Here is a 22,623-nt window from a genome sequence, read left to right as displayed (position 1 = left end):
AACACTTCAAAATGGTTAGTTAGAAGTTTCCTGTATACAAAGTCAATATCCAAAATCAATTGTCTACATATTCCCAACATTTAAAAATAAAATAAAATTTAAAAAAATATTATGTATAATGCAATGTTAAAAAATGAAGTACTTAGAATAAATATAAGCAAAGTGTTGAAAATGTCTAAACTAAAAATTCTAAAACCTTGTTGAGGGAAATTAAAGAATGCTTAACAGATAGAGGGTATTCCGTATTTATGAATTTTAATAAACTACATTTTAAGTTGTCATTTTTTTTTAACAAATTGGATATACATTAAATGCAATATCAATCAATATTCTGGTGTTACTTTGTGGCAATGGACAAACTGATTCTAAATTTATAGACAAATGCAGCATCAAAGAATTACTTAGGCAATATTCACAAGGAAAAACAAGTGACTTCATGAAATTGCGTAAATTAATAAAATTTCTGGTAGTGAAGACACTTTGGTATTGGCCTATGAGGAAAAGATGTGCCAATAGAGTTAGAACAGAGTCTAAGAAACCCACGAGTGTGGCTACCTGATTTATAGCAAAGGCCCCACTGCCAGTCAGAGGTGAAACATTTTTTAAAAACTCAATAATTGGTACTTGAAGAACTGGATTTTGGAAAGAAATCAAGCCTTCCCCTTCTTCACATGTGCACAAATGATTTCAGGTGGAGGACAGCACTAGTATAAAGGACAAAAAAGCTCACTTTCATGTATTAACAAATAACTAATCACCCATGTTTTTCTCTATTTCTTTTATACTTTCTTTTAACATTTAACTTGTATGTATCTTTCATTTATTTTGAATTCTACAACAGTTCTTTCTTATTTTCCTCCAGATATTAATCAATTGTTTCCGTTATGTATATTGCTAATATTTTCTACTCTACCAATCATTTGTTCAACATTTACTGAGTTCTTCTCATGGAATAGGCATTGTGTTGTATGTTCCATCTAAGTTTTAAAGTAGAGATATGTGTGTGGACGGGGGGTGGATTTCCTTTCCTACAGGTATTAATTTCTAGTGAATTCCACTGAATCCTATTAAATAGTAGGAAATTAGAATACTGGTGAAAATCCACATGTTAGGAACAATGACAGAAATGAGGGGTCATGATGGACTTTAGAAATGGATCCAACCCAAAAATCCAAATATGGCACATATACACCATGGAATACTATGCAGCCATAAAAAATAATGAGTTTGTGTCTTTTGTAGGGACATGGATGAACCTGGAAACCATCATTCTCAGCAAGCTGACACAAGAACAGAATATCAAACACTGCATGTTCTCACTCATAGGCAGGTGTTGAACAATGAGAACACATGGACACAGGAAGGGAAGTATCACACACTGGGGTCTGTTGGGGGGGCCTAGAAGAAGGACAGTGGGGGTGGGGAGGTTGAGGAGGGATAACATGGGGAAAAATGCCAGATATAGGTGACGGGGGTGATGGAGGCAGCAAATCACATTGCCATGTATGTACCTGTGCAACAATCCTGCATGATCTGCACGTGTAGCCCAGAACCTAAAGAACAAAAAGAAAGAAAATCCCTTCCCACGTAAAAGAACTTCTAAGTGAGACTTGGAGGTGATGGATGTGTAGAGCCTGCAGGTGTGAGACACTGATAGAAAGAATGTTGAGAAGAGGAAGGTACCGTGGCCGACGGAGCAGTCCGTGATCATGGCTGTAGGCAGTGAGGAGGTGCGCTGGCTCTAGGGAAACTGGAACTAACAGCAAAACTGTCTTTTATTATGCTTGTTTTCCTTATGTCTATGTGGCTGCAATTCTATGTGACTTCCTGCTTTAAAAAATACTGCCTGTAGGACTACTTTCTCAACAACTGCTGCTGTAACTGATTTTTAATAATTAAATTTATATATATATGAAACTTCATATGAGTGCATTTTATTCCTCTGATTTTAATAATCTTTGTTGTAAGAACAGAAGTTAATATCAGATCTCGCAGTTATATAGTCAGCTTCTGGCTTAGAGTTGGCTTCACATCTCCATCTCGAAGGTAAATTCAGAACTAGTTGAGTTTACCTGGGCACAATTCTGTCTTTTTTATTATTTATTTACTTCATTATTTATTTATAGCAGTTAGTGTGGGACAGTTTATTTAGGTTTTTATACTGGTGTTTGTTTTCTATTCATGCCATCTCTCTGTGTATTTGTTTGTTTCATTTTTTCCTGCCATTTTTTTTGGGGCAAGAATCTAACTGAATATTTTTAGTAGTCTCTTTTATTTAATTCTTATGTTGAATTTTTCTATTAATTTTTCTATGGATTACAATATGCTTTCTTTCCTTCTTCCTGTGTTTGGGCTTATTATTGTGCTGCTTCATGTAAGATGTAAAACTTTGCAGTGTCCTTTGTTCTTTGTTAATATCAAATAATCCCACAATATGGCATTAAATTTTGTTTTAAACAGTCATGTTACTTTTAAAGAAATTAAGAAAGTAAAAGGAACAATGAGACATTTACCATTCTTGTTCTATTTGGTTCTTCTCATAGGTTTGGCACGATTTCTCTTTGGTCTGAAAAACTTATGTTACCATTTCTTGTAAGGAAGGTCTGTAGGCCATTAACTCTTTCAATTTTCTTTCACCTGAAAAAGTTAGTTTGTGAAGAACACCTTGATGGATGTAGAATTTTTGCTTGTCAATTTTCTTTACTTTATTTTTAATCTTTCTGCACTTAAAATTGTTAAACTATTATCAGCTATTGTCTTCTTGCTCCCATTTATTTTTGTGGTTGAAAATCAGTTTTCTTTTATATTATTGTTTATTTTGTTTTTCAGATTTTTAATTTATCATGGGTTTTCAGCAGTTGGGACATGATCTTCCCAGATGTAGGTTTCTTTATTTGTATTTGTTGGGTTTTATGGATTTTCTGGATCATTGGGTTGATTTATTTTACCAATATTCAAAAATCGTAGCCATTATCTTTTCATAAATGTCTTTTACCCTATCCCCTCTTTTTCTTTTGGATTTTCAACTATGGGTATGTTAAAGCAATTCTGCCTCACAAACCTCAGGTTCTCAGTCTTGTTTTCATTGTTTTTGCCATTATGATTATTATGATTTGTGATTTAGTGTGAATAACTTGTATTGCCTCGTCATCAAGTTTCCTTTTTATTTTTTTAAAGATTACTGGAGAGATCGTTTTGATCTCCCTGGTAAAGTTCTTTATCTTTTCACTCATGGTGTCCAGCTTTTCCACCGAATCATAGTAATTTTAAAGCCCATGACTTACAATACTGTACTGGACGTCTCTGTCTTCTATTGACACGTCCTTGGGTGACAATAGACCATGGGTGACATTTTCTCGCTTTTTCTTGTGTCTTTTAATTTCTTACTATGTCCCAGACATTGTATGTAAAATAACAGAAGAGACCAAAACAAATGATATTTTCCTAGAAAACCGCATGATCTTTTCCTGTCAGGCTGAGAGTGTGGGGCACGTGTCCAGCTGATCTGCAGTTGAACTGGGCATTTTTCTTTGTTGCAGCCCTGGTTGGATTTTGAGTTACAGTAACTTCAGATGTTCTGGAGGAAGGGCCAGGTATTTATCTTCTGCAGGTCTTGAGCTCTAAGTACCGCAGAACTGTAAATGCTTCTCTCTTCTACGTCCTGGTGCATCTTTCTGCATCACGGGAGAACTTCCGGTTTGCATCACAGGAGAACTTCCGGTTTACAGGTTGTGCTGGCTTGGGTTTGCTGAGACTTGGCTTTTCCTTGCAGTCCTGTTTCTGGCTGTCTCGCCTGTGCTCAGCTGTCTCCACTGCAATCCTCCTGCCTTTGGAAAGCAGGTAACTCAGGATGACTTGGGAGTTTGAACCGTCATTCCACCCTACGTGTGGCCAACAAAACCCTTCAAAATTCCACTGGTTTTTCCATAATCCTTAAATATGGTGCTCCACAAGAAGTGGAAGGAGCTGAGGCTCTCTGCTTGCTTGGAAATGACTGGTTAGTTTCTAGTTGTATGTCCATAAGTATGCACCTTCAGCCCTCTGACGGGTGTTGAAAACTCCAGACTATCCTTAGGGCCAGGGTAAAAACAAGGTCTCTTGCTTCTCTCTAGATGCCAAGTGAACACAGAAGTCTGGGTGCTATCTTTTAAACATATTGCTGCAACAGAGTCTGGTATAAAGGTATGTGACCATGACATTTATCACACAATCAACAATAGTTTTTAGGGTAAAAGAAAAGAATAAAAAAAAAGTCATATTTTAAAAATTATACTTTCAGTTCTGGGGTACATGTGCAGACTTGTGGGATTGTTGCACAGGTACACACATGCCATGGGGGTTTGCTGCCTCCATCCCCCTGTCACCTACATCAGGCATTTCTCCCAATGTTATCCCTCCCCAACCTCCCCCCACCACTATCCCTCCCCTAGTCTCCCACCCCTAACAGACCCCATTATTAAAGTGTTTATTTATTAATTGGCAATTTGGTTTAATTTTATGGATAAACTTGTAATATAATTCAATCCAAAAACTATGTTGACTAAAATAATTTTTGAAACATATAAATTACATACATCTCTCTCTCCCTCTTTTTCTTCCTCTTTCTTCCTCTCCTTCACTCCTTTTATTTCCTTCTCTCAAAAAAGAAAAAAAATAAATTACATACATCTGTATACATTATAGCAAATCATACAATATTCTTCTTCATATTATTTCTACATGAAATAAGCATAAGTGGTATAATTACACATGGAATCCAATAACAGGCCCATGACCGTCATTGATTTCTAAGGCTTAGCTGTCTTTTTATCAAAGTCTTCATATTATTCTGAAAATGTTTTTAAAATTACTCATTACTTTGAATGTTTATGTAATAGTTTTTAATCACTCTTCAAACATTGAATTTTATGACTAATAAATTTGAAATTATTGACATTTTAATTGTTTCTTTTCAACAATATTATTTTGAGAAGAGAGTCTGAGATGCATGATAGGTTCAGAAAAAAATCTCAAATAAATGACATTCTCCATTTCATGTTTTAATATTTTAATATTTGAATATACACATGTTTAAACCTCTGAATTTTCTCAGCTACTGCCTTTCCCCTTCTATTCAGGGGGAAGTTTAAAAAGAAAAGAAACAAAATAAAACATAAGGAAAGCTCTGACACTAAGGTTCTATGGCTCCTTTGTAAATTCTGCCAAATTTACACAATGTACAATTTGGTACATCGTCTAAATCTACCAGATTTACATAGGCCTTCACAATTTTATTTCTTCCCAGAATATAACTGAATCTAATTATAACAGAAATGCATCGGAAGACTTAGTTAAAAGTTGATTTTCTCACTCATAGGTGGGTGTTGAACAATGAGAACTCATGGACACGGGGTGAGGAGCGCTACACACTGGGGTTTGTTGGGGGGAATAGGGGAGGGACAGTGGGGGGTGGGGAGTTGGGGAGAGAGAGCATGGGGAGAAATGCCAGATATGGGTGAAGGGGAGGAAGGCAGCAAATCACACTGCCACATGTGTACCTATGCAACTATCTTGCATGTTCTTCACATGTACCCCAAAACCTAAAATGTAATTGAGAAAAAAGGGAAAAAAAATCAACAGAGGAAACAGACGGAGACCAAGAGCTCCCTCTGGCACAAAATGCTACAGGTACAGTAGCCAAAAGTGTTACCAGCCACAGGTGAGATGTGACTTTCTGAGGCGATTGGATAATTTTCACTCGATGGTGAATTGTTAAAAGTGAACCAGATGATTAAACTTAATAGAACAGCCACATTAAACTGAAAATAGTAAAAAAAAAAAAAAAAAAAAAAAAAAAAAAAAAAAAAAGTTGGTTTATTCCAAACGCAATTATTTTATTTCAAAATTAAATCTTCTACCCTTTTTGAGTTCTCAGCATTTAATCTGTTCACTTTCTGCCTTGCTTTCTGGGGATGTGTTTTCACGTCTTCCTCTTCACAAGTTGTGTGTTTGTTTGTTTGCAATGGGTGAGTTGGGAACCAAGCAATAATGTGGCTCATAAGGTAAAGTTTTTGGCAAAGGTTTGGTTAACTGGTCTTATTAAATATCTCCAAATAATTTTCACACAATTCAATATGATTCATAGGAATTATTTTTTAAATAGTTGAAGTCATTTTTGGATGCTTTCGTTGATACACAAAAGAGCCTTTAATGATCAATCTCTATATCTGACGATGGGAAGTACATACAGATGATCTATACTATTATGTTGAAATATCATTTTATGTCCAATGTTAATTTCTTTATAAACATTTATAGTTCAGTTATTCTGTACAATATAAAATATTATCAATTTTTATACCCATAATTTCTCTTTCCATTTGTAGAATATCTTGTCTTCTGTTAATATAATCATGAATTATGCAGACACAACCAATTTTATATGCATTAATGCTTCAAATATTTCATAATTTATACAAAGATTGTTCTTACCATAATCCCATCACATCAAGATTTCCATTTCTATTATCACCATCAAGCAAATAATTTTATAATCAATGTTAAAATTTTTTCAAAATTTGTAGCCTTAATAACATCACAAATTTCATTTTTAATAGGATGAAATTAAGAAAGTTTGGATTAAAGAAAATTAAAATTTGGATAAATGTGTTGATTGTTATTGAAGATAACAACTGTTTTTTTCTATTTAAACCACTAGCAACACCGGTCACTTGACTTTGCAGGTTGATTTTGCTAAGCAGCCACTTTCATGTACATAAATGAAAAATGCCCAAAATTAACTTAGAAGGAAATCATTTCATGTGAAAGGGAAGTCCCACTACACAGCATGATACATGAAGATCCCTCCATACAGCTACATAGGGTAAATCACTACCTTTTGGCACGAATCACTTCCTATACAATTAGCTTTTTTGAAAGATGGTTAAGACCCTTGCAGTAGATTTGTGCTTTCAGATTTGTGTGAAGTTAGTTCACTGCTGCCTCCAAAGGGGATGGTAAATTATGTTAACTATTTTGTACAAATTATATGTATCATAGTATTTCTTAAAAACTGGAAAGGCAGATCTGAATTTTTAAATTAAATATACACTTTAAAAAATTCTGGGTTCTAAAAAGATTATTGCCAAAAGAATCAAGCATTAACACCTAATAATATTGTAAATAAGGAACTACAGACTCACAGCACACAGTAACTGGCAAAACCACCGTAGGTAAGGTCAGACTACGCACAGCTTCCGATGTCCACACCTGCATCACCTAACCCCTCATTTCTCATGCTTCTCACTGCCCTGACTTCTGGCGGAGTAGCAGATTTTGTATCTCACAGGCCACAGTACCACTGGAAGGAAAACGAAGCTAGGAGAGACAGGCATGTTTCCCAACACTGTAAGAGAAAGTTACAGCCCCTCACAGCTGATATTCAACTGTGGAAAGTCAGCTCCCCATGCCCCATCAGTTTACCATGGAGCACCCTGGATGCTGATTCTGAAGACAGTATTTCTTATATGAATTCTGGAAAGGTTTGGAACAATGAGCGAGGGCTCATTTTTAAATTTTTCTTTTTTCTAGACCTCACCACTTATTAAAGTAGAACTTCTGATTTTTGGTATTGAGTATTGGTCCATGTGTCCAATACTCCATTAAACTCTGGCAATATCTGGCAGTAATTAGTGGGTATGAACCAAACCCATGCCCAGTAACATGGTTTGGCTGTGTCCCCACCCAAATCTCATCTTGAATTGTAGCTCCCATAATCCCCATGTGTCGTGGGAAGGAGTTGGTGGGAGGTGGTTGAATCATAGGAGTAGGTCTTTCCCATGCTGTTCTTCTTATAGTGAATAGTCTCACAAGATCTGATGGTTTTATAAAGGGGATCTCCCCTGCACATGCTCTCTCTTGCCTGCCACCATGTAGGATGTGACTTTGCTCCTCCTTTGCCTTCCACCATGATTGTAAGGCCTCCCCAGCCATGTGGAACTATGAGTCCATTACACCTCTTTCTGTATAAATTACCTAGTCTTGGGTATTTCTTCATAGCAGTATGAGAACGGTCTAATACACCCAGCTTAACAGCATTCATGCATGATTCCATATTAATTCTGGTGTTAGTAATCTATTTTAAAGAAGTGCTCAGACATACACACAGTTAAATATATGGAATTAGACCTAGCTGGCTGAGTAGGTAGACAGATCATTATTATAAGATCAGTTACATTCAATAAATTTAAACAACCTCAAATCAAAGAAACACATTGAAACGTGTAGTTATCAAATAAATAATTCTTCCATTCTTATATGTTAATAATACTTAGAAAAAACATTGAAAAATTATTTATGGTTTTAATCATGAGATGTCTGCACTAGATATGCTTATGGTTTCTTTCAGAATGAACACAGTATGGTTCTATGAAAAGAAAATTTGGGGTGACTGCATCCATTATAACTATTTTTATAGTGATAATGAGATTATGAAGATGATGATACTATCATTTTATAAAATAAGTTGTTAGTTTAATGTTTAAATGTTAAATTTAGCATAAAATAATAATTATTTAAAATAATTATTTGGCAAATGGGAAATAAAGAGCATTGATAAGAAAATTTAAATTTGTCACAGCGAAGAGTTTTAAAATGGAAGTTTCACTCCCGTGGTGGTGGCATAATTTCTTTTAGTATTTACAGAGCAAATGCTATTTGAGCCTTCACAAATATAGTATTTATTTTGGCACTGCAATTTTTACTACACTTCTTATTGTATTTTGGCATTTGTTCTCTGAAATTTTTAAAATATTCATCATCCTAAGTTGGTCATAACAAAATTTTTGGTAATCTGGGTCAAATTCCAGTATTTGCTTTCCTTGACATCTTTTCTTGAGAAAAGGAGAAGCTAAATTAAGTTCTCCATGGGGTTTAATCAAGGTCTGTGGGTGGAGAAATTTCTTTCTCCTTTAAAACAGAAGTTCACTATGAGGTAAACTTTTCAAAAGAACTTACATCGTAAAGGTAACAATTAGCTACTTGAGTCAGAAAGGAAAGGGTCTGTCCAGGCCTCTGCAGTGAGTGCCCCTTCTCTGGGTCTCAGAGGAAGGTTCTAAGTACTGTCATATGGTTAAACATTGTATCCCCACCCAGATCCCATCTTGAATTGTCTCAAGGGAGAGACCAGGTGCAGGTAATTGAATCTTGAGGTTTGTTTCCCCCATGCTGTTCTGGTGAGGGTGAGTGAGTTCTCATGAGATCTGATGGTTTTACAGGGGGCTCTTCCCCCATCTCTTGGCATTTCTCCTTCCTGCCTCCTTGTGAAGATGCCTTGCACCCCCTTTGCCTTCCACCTTGGTTGTAAGTTTCCTGAGGCCTCCCCAGCCATGTGGAACTGTGTGTCATGTGATCTCCACACTGCCTGGCTCCCCTTTGCCTCCTACCAGGAGTAGGAGCAGCCTGAGACCTCCCCGGAGGCGGAGCAGATGCTGGGGCCATGCTTCTTGTACAGCCTGCAGAACCATGAGCCAAACGAACCTCTTTCCTTTATAAATGAGGCAGCCTTAGGCATGCTTTTGTAGCAATGCGAATGCCGGAGACAGTGACCGCATCCTGCCTTCCCTCACAGACAAGGAAGCTGAGGGCCAGCGATGGCAGTGACCTAGCCCAGGCCAGAGCTACTGAGTGCAAAGGCCAGCGCTTACACTAGGACCCCACCATTCCAGTTTCGACTCCGTCCCTAGCCCCTCACTGTCAACGGTGGCACTGGGCTGTGTGAGGAGAGAGTAGGGGTGGGGATGGGGGACAGTAAAAACCAAGGCAGCATTGAGGGCAGCAGATGGGCATTCTCTCCTGGGGGAAGTGCCTGATGGAGGAGGCAACGCAGGGGCCGCAAAGCTCTATGGTGGCTGCAGAAGGCGTTGCGCCACTTGCCAGTGTGTCTGCAGCCAGGAAATGCCTCAGTGTTCCACACCTCCCATATCCTCAGCCTCACCAGGGCCAGGGTGAGTGAGCGTGCACCACAGGCCACGTCTCCACAACCCTGCAGGGCCGTCGCACAGGCGTCCTGTGAGTCATACTCCAGCCGGGGCTCCAGGCTGCAAAGGGCACAACCACGCATTGCATCCCGAACCTGAAAGCCTGGAGGCTGAACTGACTTTGTTTACTGAAGAGATCAGCTGTTTCCATTCTTTTAAAACGTATGTGCAGTTTTTTAATATACGAAAATTATGGGCTTACAGAAAATCGCAGAGGATAATTAAGAACCAAAGGATATTTAGTCCATGTTTGAAACTGACTCGGCTAAATCAGTTTTGAGTAAAGGTAAATCAATCTGGTTTACTGGATGGATCTCAGAAAAATAGCAGTTATTTCAAGTCTAAGCAAACATCCCCAAACAAACCTAAACAGCCAAATTATCCATTTTTTACACATCTCTATATTATTAAAAATTTCTTATTAATTTTTGAAACCATTTATTTATATTTTAGTTTGACTTATTTAAATTTTTATGGAATAATCAATACAATAATCATTATATTGGTCTCTTCTATGTCCAAAAGCAGTCATTTCTTAATTAAAATGACTACGTATGGATTATCATACCTTTCCTCCTCTCTATAAATATGAGGAGCTGTTCACTCCCATTCTTATTTCACTTAGATTTTAGATCTTCCCTGATTTCATGGAAATAAATTTGAAATCAAAAGGTATTGGGAATCGTTTTTAATAACATATCCCAACCCGACATCTGGTATTTCCACACTGATGTCACTTAGGAAGTGTGTAGTGTGTTAGGAGTAGGCAAATCACGTAAGTTGATAGACATATTTTACTTGAGTTTTTCCCTTAAAGTTTAGATTAGCTGTCAATTATTTCCCCAAAGAGAGCATATTATCTGCCTCATCATTTTTGAAGAGTAAGTAGGCTTCTAAGCAGACTTCTGTATCCTGAAGAAACAGTTTTAGTTAAAAAAAAAAAAAACAACCTGAAACCTTCCCCATGCAAGTGCAGCATTATTTGAAGGACAATTCTAACCGGTAATTAATGAGTCTTTATTTTATCATTTTTCTTATAAATTATTAGAGAATCATTTGAAAATATTATTAGTACTGATAATCCTATTACTAATTTTTTTTCCTTTTTATTGCATTTTAAGTTTTGAGGTACATGTGCAGGACATGCAAGATAGTTGCATAGTACACACATGGCAGTGTGATTTGCTGTCTTTCTCCCCTTCACCCCCATCTGGATTTTTATTGCTTTCAACATTTATTCATAAACAAATGTATATAGGACACCGTTGACCGTCCACATGTAGGGACACTGTGTTTGATCCAACGCTAGGTCTTTTTTCCCTAAGTTTGCATTTGTTCGTTTTTTCATTTGCCAAAGTAGCAGACTTTTCATATTTCATGTTGTGCTTAAAGTTAAGCTGAGACAATTATTGGAAATAATACAAATTCAGACATCCTGATTGCCTGGGACATGGGCTGCAACATAGATAGATAAATGATAGATTGATGGATGGATACATAGATAGATGAATATAGATGAATGAATCTAGAGAGATGATGGATGGATGGATGGATGGATGGATGGGTGGATACATAGAGAGATGAATATAGATGAATAAATCTAGATAGATAGATGATGGATGGATGGATGGATGGGTGGGTGGATACATAGATAGATGAATATAGATGAATGAATCTAGGTAGATGATTGGTGGATGGATGGATACATAGATAGATCAATATAGATGAATGAATCTAGATAGATGATGGATGGATGGATGGATGAATGAATGGATGGGTAGATACATAGATGAATACAGATCAATGAATCTAGATAGATGATGGATAATTAGATGAATAGATGGATAGACAGATATATAGATAGAGATGGATATTTGACTTAGCTAATCAAAGATGGTTTATTTGCCAAAACACTGTGTTCATAAACACATTTTTTGATTTTATGTGCATTGACTTTTTACTTTGTAGATTTAACATCTTAGCATTTTTTTTTTCTGATTGCATCAATGTGGAAATTTGAGATCTTTCCTGTGAATTTTATCAAAAGGAAAAGAATGGATGAAGCATGAACATCTAGGCTCACTTGTGGAAATCACACTTTTCCTGTATTATATTTAAATAAAAATGTGCTTCTTACCTCTAGGAATGCCTCTCACAACAGACATACTTGACTTGTCCTAGAGAGGAAATCAAATGCGTCGAGGATGGACACAGATACTTAGCCTGTCATTCAGCACTCTTATTACTGCTTCATGAAAATGACCTTTTCCAATTTCTTACATGAAAAAAGTATGTTGAATGGACCTTAGAAATCATCTAGCTCAGGCCTCTCATTTAATAAGTTAAGTGGGTCTTCCTGGGAGAATTAGCAACTCACTCGATATGACTCCATGCGTCAGGGGCAGAGCCAGGCTGAAAACTTGATTTTTTAAAACTCCTGCTTCTCTCCTCGCTCTGTGATCCCAGACTCTAGAAAACACAAACAAAACCATCATGCATTACCTGCTCATACTTTATGAAAAACCAACATTCAAAGCAAGTTAATGCAGTGCTCAAAGCACACCCTTCAGCATGAAATTAAGAACGGAGGCCAGGCCAGGCACGGTGGCTCTTGCCTGTAATCCCAGAACTTTGGGAGGACAGGGTGGGTGGATCATAAGGTCAATGGTTCCAGACCATCCTGGCCAACATGGTGAAACCTCGTTTCTACTAAAAATACAAAAATTAGCTGGGTGTGGTGGCATGTGCCTGTGGTCCCAGCTACTAGGGAGGCTGAGGTGGAAGAATCACTTGAACCCTGGAGGTGGAGGTTGCAGTGAGCCGAGATTGCACCACTGCACTCCAGCCTGGCTCCTGGCCACAGAGTGAGACTCTGTCTCAAAAAAAAAAAAAAAAAAAGAATGGAGGCTGCCCCGCGGAGGCCTGACCTGCCTTACCCTGAGACGGAGGCTGCCCTGCGGAGGTCTGACCTGCCTTACCCTGAGACGGAGGCTGCCCTGCGGAGGCCTGACCTACCTTACCCTGAGACGGAGGCTGCCCTGCGGAGGTCTGACCTGCCTTACCCTGAGATGGAGGCTGCCCTGTGGAGGCCTGACCAGCCCTGCCCTGAGCAGCACTGAGTGTCTCGATGCCCACCCTCCATGGGAATGATGTGGCCTCCCCGCCCTGGCTTGCATACTTCTGCAAACGTGTCTCCTTTACCAAACACATCTTTTAAAAAGCAAAACTCAAGATACATTTTATTAGAAAAACTGTTAATAGATAAACAGGGTGGACTTTTCAATACATAATTTTGCCCAAGACTGCAGAGCATTTCATCTCTTCTCCATCAGGTACAGAATATTGGGATCAGGTTTATTGAGTGGATTACTAAGTTCACCCAGGAAAGCTGAGACTGAAATCCAAGTTCCAGATCAAAATCTTGCTTTCCACCACAGTACGATACATGCCACAAAGACCGATGCGGTGCTGTGGAGCGAACGGGGACTCACAAAGCACAGGTGTCCTCCTAAGTGGCTGCCTCCCTGTCCCGAGGTCGGATGCGTCGGCTCGTTCTCCTCTTTCTGCTACACAAACTTGGCTGCCCTTCCTCTGGGTTCTAATCAGGGCAGTCTGTCCCACTTTCTAAAAATTTCCAAAACTAGGAGAGGCCCTATTCATCTCAATATGTGGTAGTCTGTTCTTTGAAGTAAACGCTTACACAGCACGTTTTCTAAAAATATTTGGCATTGAAAAAGAGAACAAGATAATCGGATGTACATAGTTCAATCATAATTTCCATGGCCGGGCGTGGTGGCGCATGCCTGTAATCCCAGCACTTTGGGAGGCTGAGTTGGGCAGATCGCTGGAAGTCAGGAGTTCAAGACCAGCCTGGCCAACATGGCAAAACCCCATCTCTACTAAAAAGACAAAAATTAGCTGGGTGTGGTGGCGTGGGCGTGTAATCTCAGCTACTCAGGAGGCTGAGGTGGGAGGAACCAGGGACGCAGAGGCTGCAGTGAGCCAAGATCTCACACTGCACTCCAGCCTGGGCTACAGAGTGAGACTCCATCTCAAATAATAATAATAATAACAACTTCCATTGGAAGGTGCATTTCCATTGTTTCATACACATGACCGTGAAGTACAGGTGATGCACTGGGTAGGTCACTTCCATTCTCCAGCCTACGAAGGTGCCATCTGAAGGAAGTGCATAAACCAGCACAGACCGCTCATACCAGGTGAGGCACACACAGAGCAGGAAGGAAAAACACTTATAACTGAGAATACTCCCAAGCCCCCTGGGATCCCCTCTTCACACTGTACCTGCAATATGAAGTGAACTGTGTTGAGTCTGGGTTCCAGGCACGCACGGTGGCAGGCATCGCCTTGAATCCCCTGAGGGTAGAATCTTTTTGTTTGCTTTCAGAAATTTGAACAAGTTAGGAAAATGAGATAATTTGGGGTTTGCTTTTCTGCTTGAGCCAGCTATTCATCACCAATTCCCGCTTGTTTACCGACTGCTGGAAATCCTTGCTCAGATGATGCTACGGACTTCCAGAGAGAGATACTTCCCTTCCGCTTGGGAATGCTGTGGTTATGCTGCTAAGTTTACTCATAGAACATGCAGCCACAGTTTGCCCATCATATAACAAATTATGTTTGCCTAACGTTGTGTTCGCCCCATTTATGGAGGGAGCCTACTGCTGATCCACAACCTGGCGATTTAACGGGTTGAATCTGCATCTTCGCCAAGTCTGCCAGAAGGATGACCTGCGCATTGGTGGGTGCGACCCCTGCCCTGGGTCTTGCCCAGATGTTACTGCCCAGGCTTGCCCTTTGTTTGCAAGTATCTCCACATGTGGACTTCTCAGGTTATTTTCTGTGAAGCAATGTTTGAGGTTTTTATTTATTTATTTATTTTTAATAAAGTGTGCCAGAAAAAGAAAGAGAAATAATCTTTATGGCTAAGCATATAGACTATATACGTGAAGGTAAGGAACCTGAATTCCTGGATAATTCAGGCTGAAATTCATTTCCCACAAAATGCAGGGGCCCTGAGGTGTGCAGATTATTCTAGATAATTTGCTCCATTCCTTCACCCTGCCCTTTCCACTTTGGAGTACACACCTCCATGTGGCACAATCACCTCACGCTCCCGGGCCCCTAACCACACGTCCGCTGCCCAGAGTCCTCTCCCAAGCAGTTTTAAATTTGACAATCACGGTGCTTTCTATGACAAGAGGGGAGACGCTTTTGCTCCCATTTTGTAGATGAGCTCACCGGGGCCGAGAATGAGCAGCAATTAGCCCAGCCTTTTCGGGTTCCTCTGAATGATGAGGAGCAGCCCTGCCTAATCGGCTTGGACTGATTTCACTCGCATCCACGAAGCCGCAGAACAGCAAGACACCATCTCTTTCAGATGAGTTCAACAGAAACATTCCTCTACAGCTTCGCGGCCACTGCGGTACATTAGGAGACTCTCTCCTGCGTCGTCCCACCTAAAATATGAGGAAGGAGAACAGGCAGTGCTTGCTCCACGCAGCCTCGCCTCGACCACAGATACCATCACAACCGTCGCGAATGGGATGTGAAAATATGCAGCCCTCGGAAATGGATTAAATGCACATACATTTTGTAATGAGTGACTGTAATGAAAGTCAAGTGAATTATAATAAAATATGGAGTTTTAAGAAAGAAAACTGCTCAATGCATAATGTTGCCGGGAAAACATTTAACAGTGTTTCACTGCGTGCTATTGTCAGAGTAAATAACTACCCAAGACAAACTTGCAAAGTGGTTTTAACTCTAATGTGATGCAGAAAGTCAGTCATTTAATTTGTTAATTAGTATGATGCCAGAAACTATCTATTCAATATGAAGCAAATATGTTTACAATCTTATCTGCCATCTGTTTAATAGATGGGAGAATACTTAGAGCTGGATTCTCAAAGAGAGTTGTGGAAAATTTGTTCCACAATTAGTGGAGCAGATTTTTTAATTCTGGAAGAATTTTGCATGTGTGGGGAGCACCACCACTAAGAAGACAGTACATCACAGCGCCGCTACTCAAGATCAGCGACTGTGTATAATGGCTTTCAGCAGATGCTCACCAAATTTAAGGAGTGGGAAAAAATTTTTCAAAGGATACCTATGAATACTTTGAAATATCTATATAAATATAACACGGGCTCACAAAAAGTAGAGCTGATTTTGCACACCAAAATTTTCAGCTCAGATTTACAGATAATGGAAGGCTCTGTTATGACATCCATGATTTCTGTTATCAGCCATTTTTCAAGATTTCATATAAGAAAGCTTCAATTATACAGTATGTTAAGCCGTTAGAATGAATTCTCAAGGTGCTTTTAAACGGCTGCTTAAGAATGGATTTTAAATCATTATTTGGAAGAGATTTATACTAAAATTGGTGGTGATCAGTGTCCTCTTATCCGGCGTCCTGGGCAGGATGCACCTGCAGTGACCCCCACACAGCAGAGATCCCGGACGGCCCGTCGGCTGCTGCCTTTCCCTTCCATGCCCTCCTCTCACTGTGAAAAGCGTATTCCGCCTCCATCCACATTAAGGCTCTTCACGCTCCTGGGTGGTTTCCTCTGCCTCACACTGCATCATTCTTCCCCTTTCTTCAAAACATTCCAACTTTTATAGCTCTTACTCCACCCCCATAATATCTATTATCAATGAAGAACAGCTTCAAGAATTTGGGTAAATACGTTACTCACTATTAGTGACCAATACTGCTCATAGTTATCATAGTGCCAGCCTTTTGTGTGCCAATGTAACTGCATTTTTGCCAGCGCCATGAACCACAAGCAGCTATTGTAACTCTTGTTAGCAAATCGTGATCCAACCCTCTGACGTTTCCCCATGGCCAGCTCCTCCTCACTGCTGTTTACCAGCACAGCTAAAATCAGTTCTCAATTTCAGCTCTTCTATTAACTTCAAAGAGAAATATGGTTTCTGGTTTTAAAAGCTCTCCTGCCTGTGTATGTGTTGTATGCTCACTCTCCTCTGGAATTATCTGAAGACATATAGTTCTTGCAAAAAGGATGAAAAAGATTACTTAGGAAGAAAACTCACGATGGTCAGGCAAACAAATTGTGTTGTTAAATGTCGGCTTATTCCATCCCTCCTTCACCTGCCCATTCCCAGCCTTCCTGCAAACCCCCTTCCCGTGAAAAGACTTAAGGCTTACACTGTGAGCCACTTGCAAGGGGTGAGGGCTAATGGTGATCTGGGTCATGGGATCCTGTCCCAACATTTAAATCATGTTTCCTTTTGAACCTTGTTTGGCTTATTGTGTGGAGCTGACCTTATGGGCTCTGGTCCTTGGGGAAAGCACTTCCTGGGACTCTGCAATGTCTCTGCATCCACACATCCAAGCCGGGAAAGCTTCCTTTTCCCAGGATTTCATGACGTGCTTATAGGATAGCCCCAGGCTACAGAAGTCACTGGGACTGCGACTGAGTTTCTGACCAACTGTAGTTGTTGCCATAAATATGTTTCCACAGCTCTTGAGTCGCTCCACCATGATCCTTTAATTTTCAAAATGTTTGGAGCGTACACGATGCCGACGTGTGTATTTGAAAGAGGTGTGTATATGGTTCAATCCCACCGCTTAAGAGTGTCGGGACCCTCTCTCTCAAGTCAGGATGAAGACTTTCCTATAAACACCTCCCCAATGCTACCCCTGCTCCATGTCTTAAAAAAAAATCACATTTCGGGCTAACGAGGTTTAGCCGAACAGGGACCTGACTCCCCAGACCTTCTGGACACTCAAGAGAAAGTCCAGTGAAGACAGGACAGGATTAAGGCCACTGTGGCATTCTGAAACTCAATTCATCTGTTCCTAACAGTGCTTCAATAGTATCCTAGTAACCTCTTCTGTGAAGCTTCATCTGCTCTGTATTTGCAAACACTATTAAAAAAAAAAGGCCTTGCATTCAGGGGAAAAAAGCCTGTGTTAAATCTCTCTCTCAGAGCTGCCAGGGAGAGGTGCAGGCGCCACTGTGGGCAAGCGTATTTGCCAACATGCCATATGGGAGTCATGGTTGGGACTTTTTTTTTTCTAGAATAATTAAATGTTGATGGCAGAGTTCAAATGGATCATTAAAATTCAAAAGTGTAAGAAACAGATTTTTTCTTATGTTGCTGAAGGCTCCGGAGGGCTGAACAGCAGCAGAAGTGAGGCAGGCTGCCGCCCTGTGATCAGCGTGCGTGGGGATGGTGCTAATTTGATCATAATATAGTCATCTCTGAAGATTACAGCTATTCAATTAAATATTCTAATTAACCTGAAGTATTAGGCAAATGATACTAATTACAAATATTCTCCTGAGATTCACAGCAATGAAAATCCCACTTGCAACCGATACTTCTAGCCAATGTCTCGTAACACAATGTCCTATATCATAGGCTTTCAGAATATTAAAATGCAGTTAATTTGCCTAAACCTCATTTGTTTAATGGCATTAGCATTTTGTTTGAAATTGTAATAAACGTACATCCCGCTTTCAAGTAAAATTTAAAATGAGTGTACTCTTGGGGTAACTTAAGATTCCTGTTTACAGACCTAGCACTTTATTCAGTAAGCGGAACAGTTTGAGCTTAACTTTCAGCCATTAAACATATTGAAATTGTTTAAAAATGCTAATAATTTGTCTTTTCAAATAAGAAAAAAAGGATATTCTGCAGTAAAATTTCATGATGCCGCCCCTGTGACTGGTCTCCCACTGCGAGGGCTCTGGCGCTTGAACCTGCCCTCGTCCCGGGAGAGCGGCTGTGTTCTGGAGGGAGGCTGCGGGTGCCCTCCCAGGACCATTTGTGCCGGGAAGCAGCTGCACCCTCATTTCCCTGCACTAGCTTCCTCTCCTCTTTACATTATATTTACCCCCCTAAGGTGGCTGGGTTTCTGGGTAGCCAACCTTGGAGGTGTAATGAGACTTATTATCTCAGGAATCTCGCCGTGACACCCCACCCCCAGCCCTAGGTGCGGCTCTAAGCCCTCTGTGGCAGTCCTCCCCCCTTGCCCCCTCCCCAGCAGCTCTTGTGGGACCCTCTTGACCAAGCAACATCGCCCTCTTTGCATTTGGGGCCGCCCCCACAGCCTGCACCACGTCCTGCTTCCCACTGATGAGGAAAGACCCCACAACGACTCTGAGAGTTCTGTCCAGTGTTCACAACGCCAGCTCCAGGAGTGTGACTGCATGCCCGCAGCACGGCCGAAATCCAGGAAGCCGGATTTCTGGGGAAGGGAAAGCTGGGCAAGTACCTGCCTGGAGTGTCTTCATGACCCTGTTGTAGGACAAAAGGGGCTGGCCTCCCCCTGTGATTTATGACCCAACCGTAGGGGCAGAGGGGCTGCAGGAGCAGCCGTTACGAGCAGGGGTGACTTTAAAAGCACAGACACAAGGAGCGTTTGTTAGAATGCCCGTGCCCTGTGACAGGCTTCCATGAGTCTGGATATTGGAGAAGGGGAGGATAAACACAGCACTGGAATGTTTAATCACATAGTGAAAAACACAGGGTTTGGATTAAAAATCACCCACAAATGTAAAGGGGAGAATGAGAGCACTGAGAACCCAGCCCTGTGCAGGACACACAGGACTCCCAGCCTCCGGTTGCCTGGGGGTCCAGACCCGGACAGACACTGCCTGCCATGTCTCTGCGGGCACTGGACCGAAGCCAGCACTCACCAGAGGGGAAGTGAGACAGTGATGCCACCTCCACCATGCCGGCCCCACCTGCAAGGCTGTGATGGACAGACACATCTTCTGGGGGAGCAAAACTACCAGAAAGGTTTACTTTTATAAACGCTGATGTAATAAAATCACCAGGAAATGCATTCATGGCTTAGAAACGGAGGAAGTAATGGAGAGGACTTTCATTTCTATAAAGTGAACAGAATGGAATAATAAATGCAGGGGACAGATAATCCTGCGTGATGTACACATTTTTAAGATGGCAAAGGCAAAGAAGGGGTCCACTTTTATGGGGGGGGATTTCCGCACTGGTGGCAACATGGACCCTCGGTGTTGCAATGAACCAGCTACGCAGTGTGTTCAGCGTTTCCTCCCATATCATTTCAACCAGGATGGGAATGTGATTGCCAGGATGTCTGTGCGGAGGGTCGAGCTTCGGGCTCGCAGGGGCATTCTGGTGTCTGGAGTTCAGGTGCCTGCAAACCTTTGCTCTCTGACCTCAAACCACCCGCGTTCACAGCTCCTAGAGCAAAGGGGAACAAAACAGATTGTGGTGCAAGAGTCCTGAGGAAGAGCATTTCCTGCCGTGTGAAGACTTGCTGGAGTGGAAGACAAAGTTTACGCCGATGTACAGGAAGCCCGTGTTCCAGAAGCTGCCTCTGGGGGACCCTGTTGCTCGTGCTGAGCTGGGGTGTTTGAAACACTGCTGTGTCCACCACACCTTTCCCTACCAGTGGGTTAGTTCAGTGGAGGAAAGAAGCCTTGATCAAAAGCAACATAGAGCACTGAAATGGTATTCTGGTTGTTTTCCGGAGAGGAACGTTCTCTGCTCATCACTGAACTGGCAGGTGCTGTGGCACCTCGTTCAGTCACAGCGGCCCCGCTGACCACCCATCACTCTTCGAAGTGGTCACTGAAGGAGGGGCAGAGAAGTCAAATCCTGGTGACCAAAAAATAATGAAAAAAGGAAACAAATGAGCTGGAAATAGGAGGATGAAGACAGAGACATAATAGAAATAGAGAAAGTGAAAACCTCCTTCAAAAAGAGGCAAAATCCAAGAGCTATTATCTGGGGTTTCAATTGCCCCTGGACAGTGAGGAGAGTTCCAGTTCTGGAAGGTTCTCTGTCTCTTCACATTTCTGAGCATGGAGCAGTTTAGAAATGAGCAGTGGGAGGGTTCTGAAGGAGGGCGGGCTGCCTAACCCAGGTGGCGGCTGGGCAGGAAGCACAGCCCTTGTTTGAGTTGGACGCTTCCGGTTCTAAATGTTTCATTTCCTCCTTTAAGTAATTAATATGATCAGTGTCACTCAGATGGACCAAGAAACTGGAAATTGTTGTAGGACAGCTTGTGGTTATGTTCTTTTTAAAGAAAAATCACTCTGTCTTGAGGTGAAAATGTCATCCTTCCTTATTTTCCCTGCAAAAAAGCCAAGGTATTTGCCCAGAAAATATGCTTTTGGATTCATGAGCTCTACATTCACTTAGAAGTGGACTGAAGAAGAGAGTGACTTCCAACATGAGACGATCTCATTTTAACTGGAGACCATTGCCAACGAGCATCTGTAGTCAGTGACCAGGAGAACAAATAAGTGTGAGTCTCATCCAGCTCCTGTGAGCTGCTTCCAAGGGTCCCTCTCCCTGGAGCCTCTTTCCCACTGGACAATCACTCCTGGCACTGTGGCTCACAGGCCCTCTTCTCCAGAGCCAGCAGGGATCTATGCAACTCCGTGTTGTCAGGTGGGAACATGGTGATTGGCCTTGAGGGTTTGTTTGGAGGAAGGGGAGACCCTGGGGGTCTCACATCAGCACATGTGTGGCCAAGTCCATCCAGGCGAAGACGGAGTCCACAGCCAGCTCCTTCCACCCTCCCTTTCAGTCACTCACCTACAGTTTCAGCAGCCTCAGGATTATTCACAGCAGTAAGCCACACTTCCATAGTCCCTGTGTGTGTGTGTGTGTGGTGTGTGTGTGAAGGGCAGGGTGGCATCTCCACACCTCCGCTGAGTCCCGGGTGCCAGGAATTATCATTCACTGGACCATAGCTGGAAACCAGAAGGCTCGTGTGTGCACGGGAAACCAGGATTGCAAACACGCACCCCCACGCAGTGACTGCCACTACCAGAGGCAGCTCCACACAGAAGACACAGCGATGCCCAGGCGGGCAAGTGTGAAAGGCTGTGAAGTAAACTCTTTTGTGACATGTTTTTATGACATAATTATATTGATCTGAAAGACACTCATCCAGAACCACAACCTTTTATACCCCAAGAAAAAAAACCTAAGCCTGTATAATCTTTTCAATCACTTGATATTCATAGTCTTACTCAAAGGTCTCTGAATATGTCATGTGTGTAATACCAATGCAAAATTTGGCACCGCACTCACTCCCAGCAATATGTTTCAATAAGGTAATTTTCCTGCTGCCTAAGAAGATCAGCAGGGTGCAATCCGAACAGAAACCGAGTATGACATCTTATTCAAGCATACATCTGGAGGACAGAACCATACTTTATTAAAGGAAGATGGGATTTCAGGATTGTTTTGACAAGCGGCAAGAATGCACACCTCAGTGTACATACAGTACAGCCGGGAAAGGCAGGCGCCTCTGCGGCCCCCGAGATAAAGCCCGCCAGCCTCAAGGGGGCCGGATGGGCACCTGGCTCCGGGACACCCTTCTCCCATTTTTACTTCTTGATGTTCAGAATCAGCATATCATTCGTTCCTCGGTGGATGGCGCACTCACTTTCCTGCTCTTTTCAAAGCCCCCCGGTGGCATTTCTTCCTTTATTCTTGAGGGTCATCCTGATTCGCTGCACGTGAGGGGGAAAGAAGAGCATAGTCTTTGACCTTCTTAAATCAATGTAAGCCTTGAGATTTAAAATAAATACTGAAAATAATGCCAGAT

This window comes from Callithrix jacchus, chromosome 13, assembly GCF_049354715.1.
Source record: "Callithrix jacchus isolate 240 chromosome 13, calJac240_pri, whole genome shotgun sequence".
In the NCBI taxonomy this organism is placed as follows: Eukaryota; Metazoa; Chordata; class Mammalia; order Primates; family Cebidae; genus Callithrix; species Callithrix jacchus.
Note: the sequence above shows the minus strand (reverse complement) of the source record.